Here is a 13,329-nt window from a genome sequence, read left to right on the forward strand (position 1 = left end):
TATACTGGAGTTGTTAAATGATATATCCATATGTCTAGTGGTTAACGGTGATTATGCCAGTGTTGTGATATACTGTGAACATGAAGGAATAATAGGCGCCTCACACCAATAGTGTGAGTATAGTGAGGACAGCGAGCAGTGAGAGGAAACAGTGAGGAGTGTGAGGGGGCGTGGCATCTCGCGAGTTGCCAAATGTTCGATAACACTGCATGTGGAGCATGGGAACGCGCGACAGCTGGGTGTGTTGCCATTTCCTGGAGTGTTCCAGAATTGTGGAGAGGCGGAGAAGACTGCCCATTTATTCCTTTGACATGTTGTTGACGCAGAGTTGTGATTCTTTAATCTTTTAAGTAAACTACAAAACCACTGCCGTGTTTGTGTCAACCCTCCATTACCTTGTTGCTACTGAGAGTGAGTGATTTAAACATATACTTGCCTGTTACCAAATTGATTAGTGTTCTCTTGGGCCACTACTACTACTACTACTACTACATTATTACTATTTCCACTGAGGTGTTACTGGACACGGGAAACACCAGTTGGCGACCTATAGTGAGCGGTAGAGCCCTCTGTCGGGGCGGGCACATGATCAAGTGAGGTGATCGTATTCTCACTCGTCTTTAGGCTATGAGGCCGGCCGGAGACAGACTGAGACTCTCCTGGTGAACACTGGCACCATGAGGATTGAGTGAAGATCCGTGGGGCTACAATAAGTAACGATTACCACTACTAATACTGGTGGTGATTGACTGGCTAGAGAGAGAGAGAGAGCCACACACCCCGACAATACTTATGCTCCCTTGTGAAGACACAAGGTATTTGTAAAAACCATACACACCCCGACAATACTTATGCTCCCTTGTGAAGACACAAGGTATTTGTAAAAACCCTGTAAACATTCTTTAATAAAAAATATGTACTGTACTACTGTCTGCACGCCAGAAAGGAGTTAAAGGAGTAGTATATTCTACATTTTAGCTATCTTGGTAGTCTTAAAACTGCCTGCAGGGGAAGCGGATTGGGTCGCTGCGCCGCCCAACCGCTTCCGCCGGTGAGACAGCAAGGCCCCTGTGTTTGCTGTCCACCACCAACGATTGGCTTGTCCCGGGCCAGTCGCTCGGTGGGGAACACAATGAATTGCGTTTTTCTCTGAGCTCCCGCCTTATACAAGGCACAAAGAGTTTGGAGGGAAACTCAATTTATGCTTGCATAGATTGTGCCGGTGTCCGCAAGCCCTTTGCTTCCGAGCAAGGAGGAGTTAAAGGACCGTACCAATCAGCGAGCGCGCTCCCAACATCACTGATCGTGCAGCCACCTAGTGGTGGGTTCTGGGTTCGCTCAGTCGCCCAGGACCACTCACTGGTAAAGGGGGAGCAAGCTCCTAACACTTTACCTAGCTGGCTGGCGAGACGCCAAGGTCACCGTGCTTGCTGTCAACCTTCAGGGGCTGGCCTGTCCGGGGCCAGTCGCCTGAAAGGGAGACCATAGACTCTGTCTCCCTCCACACTTGTGCCTTGTGCCGAGTGCTGGAGGATGAACATAGCCTGTGTTCACATTGATTGTGTTGCCCTCCGCACGCCCGTTTACGGAGTTAATGGGGCAACACAATCAATGTCCATCTCTGTCGCAACCACTGCATCGTGCTTCTGTCTCTTTTGATGGATCCACGACGGCCCTCGGTGCTGCCAGTACCATGGGTGGAAGCCCTGCAGGCAGCAGCACAGGACGCTGCCCATAACCAAATTTCTCCAAACCTACAATATACAAACCAACCCGGCCGCCTGAGTAATGCAGCGACAGCAAGCTTCGAGGTCGACGCCCCGAGGTCGACCTTGGTGAGTCGGCCTCGGCATTGACGATGGACCCCGGCTCGAGGACGACTGCCTGCCCGGACCCCAGCCCAAGGATCAGCGATGTTGGATTGGAGGCTGACGACTCCAGTGACGATGTCTGGTGATCGACCTGGATGAATCGGCCTCATGGATGACGATGCCTGCTGGCCACGAGGTCGCCCTTGGCGAGGCGGCCTCGAGGAGGACCACACTTCCCCGCCCTGGGGTCAGTTTTGGGAGGCTGGCTCGAGGTGGTGTCGACTCTGGAGGCGGGGTCAGCCATGACTACCTACAACACCGGGGTCGCTCCAGGGTTGTGACTCTACCTACAACACCGGGGTCGATGCCGCCTCGGCGAGGCGGCATCGAGGACGACCATACTCCCCCGCCCTGGGGTCAGTCTTGGGAGGCTGGCTCAGGGTGGGGTCAGCTCTCGAGATGAGGACGAGGGGGTCAGCGTTGTTAGGCTGACCCATGAAGCTACCGGCAATGACGGATGCCCAGAGGTCGCCCTTGGTGAGGCGGCCTCGAGGGGGACCTCTGTTGCGGCCAGAGAAGCTCGGGGCAACATGCAGCCTGCACTGGATAGGGAGCCATGACAGCGTGGCCCACTGCCAGACCATGAACGACGACACCCTGGCCACGTGTTACCACCCAGCCCTGACGACCTGACCCCTGCCGTAATCTCCAGCTCCACGGAGGCGCCTGCACCACTGATAATCGCCTCAGCCAGCTCATCTCCGACGCCCTGTAGCCCAATACCCTCACCGGACCGGACCTGTCACCACCCCGGCTTAGGCCACCACAGAGAACTCACCCGCTCTCACCCATTGTGACAGTAATACCCTTCCCACACCTGCCCTCGCCCACCCCCCTGAGCCAGACAATGGCGATGTGGGTGACCCAGCTTCCCCAGCCACCAGCAACCACGATTCCGACAACGAAGATGTAGATGCCTCGCCTCACCACGATCACAAGATCCCAGGAAAGCCACTGCAACGACACACTGACGATGCAGCACAAGAGTGGGTCTTAGAGTCGTTTTACGACCCCTTACTGGCCATTCTCCGGACCCCTGACTGGGAGGGCTTCACCTGCCTCCTTGAAGAAATCACAGAGGTGGCACACACACGCTTCCACATCCGGACTAATGGGGAACAACAAGCACCCCCAGTAATTGATGTGAATGACTGCAAATCGATCCAGTGTCTCTACAGGAACAACAGGAGGAGAGCAGTCAGACTTATCACCTCCGGGGAGAGTGCCAGATGTGAGATACCAAGCGAGGAGGTTGAAAGGCACTTCACAGAGATGCTGGTACTCAGGCCAGCCCTAGAAGACCCCCAAGCACTTCAAGCAATCCCTGAACCGCCAGCAGACCGCGCAGAGCTCAACGTGGCTGCGTTTAGGGAGGGGGAGGTTGAAATACGACTATCGAAAGCGGAGAATACTGCACCGGGTGACGAAAAGTTAACATATCGACACTGGAAACAAGTCGAACCTGAGTGCAAGGTGCTCACAGCAATATTAAACATATGTCTACAACAAAAGAAAATACCACTGACTTAGAAGACATCGCGAACCATCCTGATACCGAAAGATGGGGACCCTGAAGCTGTCACCAACTGGCAACCAAATGCCCTGTGTTGCACAATATACAAGCTATACACAGGGTGCCTGGCTGCCCGCCTGAGAAGCTGGATCGTGCACAACAACGTACTTTGCAACGCTCAGAAGGGGTTCATGCCCACGGACAGCATGCTGGAGCACAATTTCATCCTCCAGCACTACCTTGATGAGGTGCGGCGGTTGGAGAACAGTGACGTCTACATTGCATCACTGCGGGGGGTGGGGGGGGTGGAGAACAGTAACGTCTACATTGCATCACTGGACCTCACGAACGCATTCGGATCCGTGCCAACTGAGCTGATCGACGCCTCTCTCCGCCGGATGGGTGCAGGGCAAGCTTTCATCGACGTCGTTCAGAGCATCACGAGGGACAACTCGACACGGATCATGACAGCCGGTGGTGAGACAAACGTGATTCCTGTACACTGTGGAGTCTGCCAAGGCTGCCCTATCAGTGGGCTAATGTTTAATATTGCTATTGAACCCATTCTGCAAACAGCCATCGCAACTGGCCTCGACACTGACCCTGACTTTAAACACCCCTGCCTGGCTTATGCAGATGACATCACACTGCTGGCCAGAACTGAAGTGGGTCTACAGTGCCTCCTCGACGTCACAATGGCGAACTGTGGGGACCTGAGACTGGTGCTAAACCCCAGAAAATGCTTCTCTATGCATATGTCTGGGAGGCAGCCGAGAGGTATGAGGAACACAACCTTCAAAATCGGTGATACGAAAATCAGCTGCCATGAGAACGGCGAAGAAACGACGTTCCTTGGCAGGCCAGTAGGATTCCACCTACTGCCAAACTTGACCGCAATAGACGAATTCAAGAAACTAGGGGAGACCATACTGACCAGCAAGTTGGCACCCTGGCAAAGGATTAATGCATTGAAATCCTTTGTATTCCCCACAACAGTGTTTGCCATGCGAACCTGGCAGCTGAGGAAGGGAGACTGGCAGCAACTTGACGACCATCTACGAGAATTCATAAAGTCAACGCTCTATCTCCCGCCCTGAGCTACGAACGATTGTCTATATGGCAGCGCAGCAGCAAGCTCCTGTGGTATCCCCCTTGCTGAAGAGGACTCAAGACGTGTTTGTGATTGATTCGGCCTTCAAACTCCTTACCACGCCGGACCAAGACACACGAAACATCACGAGAGCGGACTGCACTAAGACGGTGACACAGAGACTACGAGAGGACACTACATTAACGAATGTGTGCCAGTACCTGTCCAAGGAAGCCATGGCTCAGTGGCCAACCGGTCACGAAACAGTCTGGTCAAGAGCAAGGAATGCATCTGCACGACTTGACACAAAATGGTCTGCTGACGGTAAAGAACTAGCACTAACGTGCGGGAAGAGGACCATGACACGAAAGGAAAGGAGACTCGTGGCGAGAAACATCCGTAACCACCACCGGGGACTCTAAGAGATGAACGCCTACAGGACAAGCCAGTCCAAGGGAAAGTGATGAAACAAGTAACAAAAGTCCGAGCCTCGTCCTCCTTTATCTACGATGGAGAATACACTACCTTCGCTGACTGGAGGTTCATACATAGGGCGAGGCTTAATCTTCTCCCCCTCAATGGAGCAAGGTGCTTCAATCTGAACTCTGACAAACGTTGCAGACGATGCAGGAACTCAAACGAGACCTTACCACACGTCCTCAACCACTGCACGAGGCTGTCTAACCCCATGAACAAGCACCATAACGCCCTGGTTCAACGTATCGTAAAAGCCACCGAAGGAAGATTCTGAAAGATAATAATGGCGAATCAACAGATCCCTGGCATCGACAGCAACCTACGGCCGGACATCGTCCTCGAGAAGAATGGAGAAGTTCTCCTCGTCGACGTGACGATCCCATTCGAGAACGACGAAGCCTCCCTGGATGAAGCTTGGCAACGAAAGGAGCAAAAACATGCGCCGATTGCAGCGGCGCTTAGACGAACCTACAGGCAGGTCTCCGTCCACGCCTTCATCGTGGGCTCTCTAGGCACCTACGATCCGAAAAACGATAAGCTGATGAACAGGCTCACCTCCAAAACATACCAGAAACTTTTCAGGAAGCTTTGCGTCACCGACATGATTCGATGGTCAAGGATAATCTACATTGAACACGTTACCGGCGCCCGGCAATATTGATTTACATATATTTGTGCTTTTTATTGCAAGACCATGCCATTTCTTTCAGGATATGTCTGTGCTATCTGTTTCAGGAATTTATGTATTGTATGAAATTGTAATGTTCCAATGTAAAATTTCCATATGCAGCCCTCTGTGGGAATTGTCACAAGGCATTCTGTACAACTCCTGTAAACATTATTCAATAAACAAATAATATGTTCTTATCAGCTTAATATCTGATACGATCCCCATATGCGATCGTCGATATTAAACTTATTTTTGCAACATGGCGAAGTGCTAGGAGCTTGCTCAACCTTTGCCGCGGATCGGCCCGGTATTGCAGTACCTCTGGGATCGGTCCACTCCCTTCGGGGACACCCAAAACAGCCCTATCAACTAGTAAAAATCAAGTAGGAGACGATGTTAATTGGTTATGTAAATTAATGAATTGTGTTAATTTGATTTGCAGTAATTACTTCACACCAGCCAGCATCGAATGACGAAAAAGCCTTGGAGCGAGCAGCAGTGAGTCGAGTCCGGGTTTGATGGGTCAAAGCCAAACAACTGCAAGTCTCAGGCCTTGGATGTTGATGGCGTTCTCTCTGAGTACCTATCACACCTCTACTTTTCAATGTCGGTATTCTGCACATCCTGACATGCCTTTTGGTCTCGTGTGATGCTATTTCTGTGTGCAGATTTGGCTCCAGTCCCTCTTGATATTTTCCATGTGTGAATTATTAACTGCAACTGCAATAGATACAAGAGAACTTGGTGAGGTTGTACTACTACAAGGTATTGCAGGTAGTGTGCAACAAGTGTCTTTAATAAAGATTAACCTTGATTCCACTTATACTTCTGGGTGATGTAATGTTGGTGTGAGTAAACAGTTGTCCATTCCAGGAGGGGATATTATTCTAGGGAATAAATTTGGGAACCGTAAGGTTGAAGGGATCAAGTGTCCAATAATGCTGATTAACCCAAAAAGTGTACTGGCCCAACCAGATGCAGAAGATGGCATTATTTACCCTTGCATGTGAAGTAACCAGGTCAATGGGGAAAAGTGTGATAGTAATCCTGTCCTAACCAAGGTAGATGTTTCCAAGACCAGGACCCCCTTCAGTTTAGGAGTGGGAGGTGGATCTTGAGGATTCCTTTATGACTCGGATGATGAAAGTGAGTCAATCTTTACCATTGTGATCATTGCTGTCTTATATGTGCTGTCAATCTGCTGTATGGTGTCTATTAACCTTGTTTAAATTACTAATCAAGCTGTCAATGTAATCAATCAGAGCTTTAATATAACAATGTGCTTTAATATACCTACTTATCTCTCTCATCTCATTTTTCTCTTGTAATGTATCTTTATCATTTATCAATTCTGATTGAAATTACCTACTTAAAATTATCTGCTAGATTAAGGACCTGCCCGAAACGCTGTGCGTACTAGTGGCTTTACAAGAATGTAAATACTGTACTATCCAATGTATTCTCACAAACCCAATGTACCTTCTTGTATATAAATAAATAAATAAATAAATAAATAAATAAATTAGTAGAAGCCCCGCCGAGACCTAACCACAAGGAAGGTGAAGGCAAGGAGGCTGAACTAACTGTAACTTGCCCGCTTGTCTCCACTGAACCAGTTGTCGAGAGCGAGACTGCAGTAGCTGTGACTCCATTTTATTCTGACCAGCCACGGTCAGAAAAGAAGATCAAGTTGCTAGGTACTTGCCTGCTCGCTTCTGAGTCTGAGTCCTTAACCTTGAGTTCTTTACAGAATACTGATCCCAGTTTATTTGAATATAGTTCTGAAGCCATTGCTACTGTAGATGGATTGGAGGACGGCACGGGTTTCTTTTTCAAGGATCAACTTCTGATGAGAAGATGGAGACCCAAGGAAGCTCTCTCATCAGATGATTGAGACCAGAACCCAACTAGTTGTCCCCAGTGATTATCGCGAGCATGTCTTTCAGGCAGCACATGATAACCCAATGGGAGGTCACCAAGGTATAAATAGTATGTACCATTAAATATGTAAGTATTTTTACTGGCCTAATTCGAAGAGAGATGTGATCAGATATTGCCATAATTGTGTAACATGTCAAACTGTGGGAAAACACATCAATTTGTGCCAAGAGCACCATTACAACCTATTATAGTTCCAGAAGAACCTTTTTCTTATGTTATGGATTGTGTAGGTCCTTTGTCAAGAACTAAGTCAGGTAATATGTTTATGTTCACCTTAATGTGCATGACTACGAGGTTTCCTGAGGCGTATGCTTTGAGGAACACTAACTCTCATAATCTTATCAAGTGTTTAGAGCATTTCTTCTCCTTGTTTGGGATGCCTCGTGTTATCCAGACTGATAATGGGGGAAACTTTTGTTCCCAAGTTAACATAACTTTTTGTGAATCACATGGGATTTAACAAAAGTTATCGAGTCCGTATCATCCACAAAGTCAAGGTGGAATTGAGCGTTTTCATTAAACTTTAAATCAGATGTTGAAGATTATAGGGGAGACTTATCCACGTCATTGTGATGAAAAATCTTCCTTTGTTATTTTTGCAGCCAGAGAGGGGTTACAAGTCACTTGGTTGTTCTTCATTTGATCTCGTGTTCGGACACCAGGTAAGAGGTCCATTGAAGATGCTTCAAGAGAGGTTGCTTGGTGATGTCTCTGTTCATCAGAGTGGTCGCTACCGGAGTGATGTCAAGAACAAGTTGTGTCGGGCAAAAGAGTTGGCTATGGAACATCTATGGGAAGACTCAGCAAGAGATGAAGCAGCAATATGACAAGAAGTTTAAGACAAAGTTCAGGTCGTTTGCAGTCAATGATTTAGTGTTGGTGTTGAAACCTCATCTAGGGACTTCCAAGTCTTATAAGTTTGAAGGACCCTACCAAGTGGTAGAAAAGGTGGGAGATTTATCTTATTATCTTATAAAATCTTATAAAATGTTTATCTTATAAAATGTCTAACCTTAATATTTCAGGAAAACAAATGATTGTGCATCTCATCCGATTATAAGCCTATTGTGGACTAGATGTTGTAGCTTGTTTTTGTCAAGAGGAGTTACCACCTGAATAGGATTATAATGAGGGGAAAGATGTTAACATTCCTTATCTCAGTTCCAGTTCCGGAGGGCAGGAGTTGCTATGCCATTTACAGGAGCAGCAGCGAGATGAGTTCCAGGTCCTGCTGGACACACATGCGAATCTGTTTGGGGAGATTCCCACACAGACTCATCTCATCACCAACGACATCCAACTGCTTGACAACACTCCAATTCGAATGCATCCATACAGGGTGAATCCCGAGAAAAGACAACTCATCCAACAGGAAGTGGATTATCTACTTCAACATAACTTCATCTGTCCAAGCCAAAGTTGTTGGAGTTCTCCTTGTTTGCTGGTACCAAACCAGGGGGACCCTGGAGGTTATGTGTGGACTATCGTAAGTTAAACAAGGTAACAACAGTTGATGTGTTCCCCTTACCATTGTTAGAAGAGTGTATAGACCAGATTGGTAATGCTCAATTTGTATCTAAACTTGATTTGTCTAAGGGTTATCATTAGATCTTTCTAAGTGATTATGCTAGGGAAGTGACAGCCTTTATTACACCTGATGGTGCATATTTAATTTAACGCCTTTTGGTTTGAGAAATGCTCCTGCCACTTTCCAGAAACTTATGAACTTTCTGCTTACGGACGTGCCAAATTGCAGGGCGTACCTAGATGATATAGTCTTGTATAGTAAGTGTTGGACAGACAACCTGTTATGTCTCAAGAAATTATTTACAGTGTTGCAGAGTGCCAATTTAACAGTAAATGTCAACAAGTGTAGTTGGGTAAAGGGCACTATAATCTATCTTAGACATGAAGTGGGACAGGGTAAGATACTTCCTTTGCAAGATAAAATACAAGCAATAGTGGACTATCCAGTGTTAACTAGTAAAAAGGGAGTTCAAAGATATATTGGAATGTGTGCTTACTACAGGCGGTACTGTAAGAAATTTTCTACAGTTGCTGCGCCATTAACCAATTTGTTGCAGTAAGCAAGTGAAATTAAAGGACACAAGATTGTCAAACTTCATTTCAGAATTTAAAGGGAATATTATCTACGTCACCTGTTCTAGCCAGCCATCAATATGACAGACCTTTTATCCTGCATATTGATGCGTCTGATTAAGGAAACGTTACAGTTCTTATACAAGTTGGATTGATAACATTGAACACCCAGTAGGTTATTATTCTAGAAAATTCAATAATGCACAGAACTATTCAGTAGTGGAGAGGCACTAGGTCTCATTTTATCAGTTTAGAAATTTGAAACTTATCTTTCAGGTAATAAAGTGTTAGTTTTCACAGATTACAACCCACTTGTCTTCATCAACATGATAAAAATTAAACCAAAGGATTCTTAGATGGTCCTTATTTCTACAAAAGTTCAATGTCTTCTGCCCGAAAAGCTGCACGTACTAGTGGCTTTACAAGATTGTAAATACCATGTTATGTATCCTCACAAATCCAATGCACCTTCTTGTATATAAATAAATCAATAATAAATGAATGTAGAGATTAAGCATATTCCTGATAGGTAAAATGTAATTGCAGATGTTTTATCTAGGAGTTTTATACAATACAATACAATACAATTTTATTTAGGTAAGGTACATACATACAATAAATATTTACAAGGATTGTTTAACTTATAGGTATAGCTAGTACATACAATGCCTAAAGCCACTATTACGCAAAGCGTTTCGGGCATAACATAGGTTATGTATGAAGTATGTACTTTATACATACATACTTTTATGTATGAAGTAACATAATAATTAGGTATGTTTATTTTAAATTTTCATTTTGTTTGTTACATTCTTAGTTTCAGGAAAAATGTCATTGATCTTCAATCAATTGCATTTTTTTTCTCGGAGGTAAGGGTGTGTTACGTATCTCTAGTTATGGATACTCTCAATATTTAATGTAAAATAAATTGTTGAATTTAATTTCTTCATATTATATATATATATATATATATATATATATATATATATATAAATATATATATATATATATATATATATATTTATATTTATATATATATATATATATTATTAAATATATATATATATTTATATTGTGACGATAATCTCCTTCAAGAGATTGAGCCTGCTCTTCCCTCCATAATTACGTCTTCACAACTATATAAAAGACTATGGAAGAAATGTCCAACAACGACAACAAACACCAGCAAGGCTTGCCAGGGTGAGCAGAAACGTATGCAGCCCGCCACCTGTTCGGACCCAAATCACCAAACTACCCGTTGATCGCTACGGCTCCGCTGATTGGTCGCCGGTCTGGCTGCACCTGCACTCGCCCCCCAATACTACCTGATGTCTGGGGTCGCCCCAACATCAGTCTTCAGAATGTTCCGTGCTTTCGTAGCCAGCACTCCTCCCAGCTAGACTCTAGAGTGTACTGAGAGAGGTGGTGGCTTTAAGCCAATATTCCAGCACCTCCCACTTAACTTTTGTGTTGCACTTCTTATTATTTTGCCTTAACGTAACTTTCATTGTGTCATTTCAGTATTCTTATTATTTTGATTCATTGATTTTATTATACATATTTGTTTGTGCATTATTTTCATGTTTTGATTTATTTAACGTAATTAAAATTTCATTGTTAAAGTTTTACTTGTGTTTTGTGTGTCTTCTCCTTACCTTACCACAGACGAAGTTCCAGTTTTTCTATTTTTTTTTATAACTATGTGACGAGGCCATACCCCTAGCCTTAAACAGCCGAACACCAACGCGTTACCGTCACAAGTTTTATGGGGGCCTGTCCTAGGAGCCTCACTCAGGTACTGGTGCCAAGTGGTAATTTATGGTAAGCGTATTTAACTTTGTTAACGTAGCTTTACTATTTTTCATTCAATTTCATTTTTTATAAGGTGCGGTGTATTGTGCATTACGAGAGTAACATATAGTGAAGGTGAGACAACTTTGGATTACGTGGTGACTGTAGGCCTCAGTCATACTCTTAATTGGTCATCTCTCCCTCCATGTTATTACTCGTATTTACCATCTATGTCCCTTGAATATTTCTCATTCTGACAGATCATCATATTGGTACCCTGGTACTGTGGTCTGCCCCGGGTCAAGAGTACCCAATCTTCTGCAATCTGACTGTAGGAGGACAAAGAGGGCCATAGTTCCTCTAGCTCGAACTTTAGTTGCTGAATTGGGACCTCAGCAGCAGTTCTCGTCACCAGTTGACACCTCGCACCCCTACACGTCAGTCAGAGATGATGATGATACATACAACGGTAGGGAATTAGCTTATTTTTTCAGAGCACAAAAGTTCGCTAATTCTGTAAGTATCATATTAAATTCAGTGGGAAAAACTTGCTTTATGTCCTATAGAGACTTGGCAAGGTATGCCTACATCCTTGGACTACCAATTTTACTTTTGAAGCATTTAACTGTTTCATTTGTTTTCGAAACTTTGTTTCATTTGTTAGTAGGATTTTCTTGCCCTTATTCTCTTACATGAGTACCGGGTACAAGATTTCCTGCGCCCTTGATTTAATTTAATATCTTTCACTTAACGTTAATTGTTAAAGATCACACAGGATAGGTACCAGTTGCCACGTTGTCCTGTTTCTGACATTTCATTATTGAACATTCGTGTACCTTTATTTGCTAATTTCACCATGTTTCGTCTCCAAACTTTCCGTGCAAATCCAGCAGGTGAAATAGGGACTTTGAGTCGTGCCAAGAGGACTGAACTACAAACTCTTGCACATGAGTATCAACTAGAAGTTCCCTACCAAGCCAACAAAAATGACCTACACAACCTGTTGCTGGATTACTATTTAGAGCAAGGTAAGATAGACTCTGAAACTCATGAAACTTACTATATTGCAGATAAAACTGACTTGGCAACGATGAAACTTAAACTAGAGCTGGCCAAGATTGAACGTGAGCAGCAAAGGGAAGCCCTCGAACAACAAGAACGAGCTGCTGCCATACGAAGAGAAGAACAAGAACGAGAAATCACCCTCAGAGAACGTGAAGCTGCTTTGAGAAGAGAAGAACACGAACGTGGACTCGCCCTCCAGGAACGTGAGGTTGCACTACTCCAGGAGCGGGAACGAGTACAGCTTGAAACACTCCAGGAGCGGGAACGAGTACAGCTTGAAACCAAACGACGCGAGTTGGAGATGCAACGCGAACATGACAAGCAACAAGCAACTCTGGCTCTAGAGTGTCGTCAACGTGAAATCGCCCTGGAAACTTCACACTTCACTCAACGCCAGCAAGCTACTGCCAATCTTCCCGTCAGTTTTAATATATCACATGCAAGTAAGTTAATGCCATCCTTTGTAGAAGCAGAAGTTGATGTGTTCTTTACCACCTTTGAAACCCTTGCTAATCAACTCAGTTGGCCTGTCGACCAATGGGCCACACTTCTCAGAGTCCATCTTACAGGTAGAGCTGCAGTCACACTCAGTACTTTGGCGTCTGAGAATGACTACTACACTCTGAAACAAGCAGTGTTAGACGCCTACCTACTTTCCACCGAAAGTTATAGAAGGAAATTCCGTGACCACCTGAAGGCAAGTACCACTACCTTCCTCGAGTTTGCTAACACGAAACGGAGGTATTTCATGAAATGGCTGGAAGCAGCACATGTCTCTACTTTTACAGAACTCGTGAACCTGATGCTTGTT

At 45.0% G+C, this 13,329-nt stretch overlaps 1 long non-coding RNA gene and 1 other non-coding gene across 2 annotated transcripts in view; one reads left to right on the forward strand and one right to left on the reverse strand.

Moving 5' to 3' along the window:
- Positions 1 to 13,329, reverse strand: part of LOC138373613 (uncharacterized) — a 306,568-nt gene that overhangs the window by 165,516 nt on the left and 127,723 nt on the right. The window lies entirely within an intron of this gene.
- LOC123770440 (U2 spliceosomal RNA) lies at positions 5,777 to 5,962 on the forward strand. Its single transcript, XR_006774343.1, has one exon. It is a non-coding gene; the product is annotated as a U2 spliceosomal RNA (small nuclear RNA).

The sequence above is a fragment of the Procambarus clarkii genome, chromosome 42, assembly GCF_040958095.1.
Source record: "Procambarus clarkii isolate CNS0578487 chromosome 42, FALCON_Pclarkii_2.0, whole genome shotgun sequence".
Lineage (NCBI taxonomy): Eukaryota > Metazoa > Arthropoda > Malacostraca > Decapoda > Cambaridae > Procambarus > Procambarus clarkii.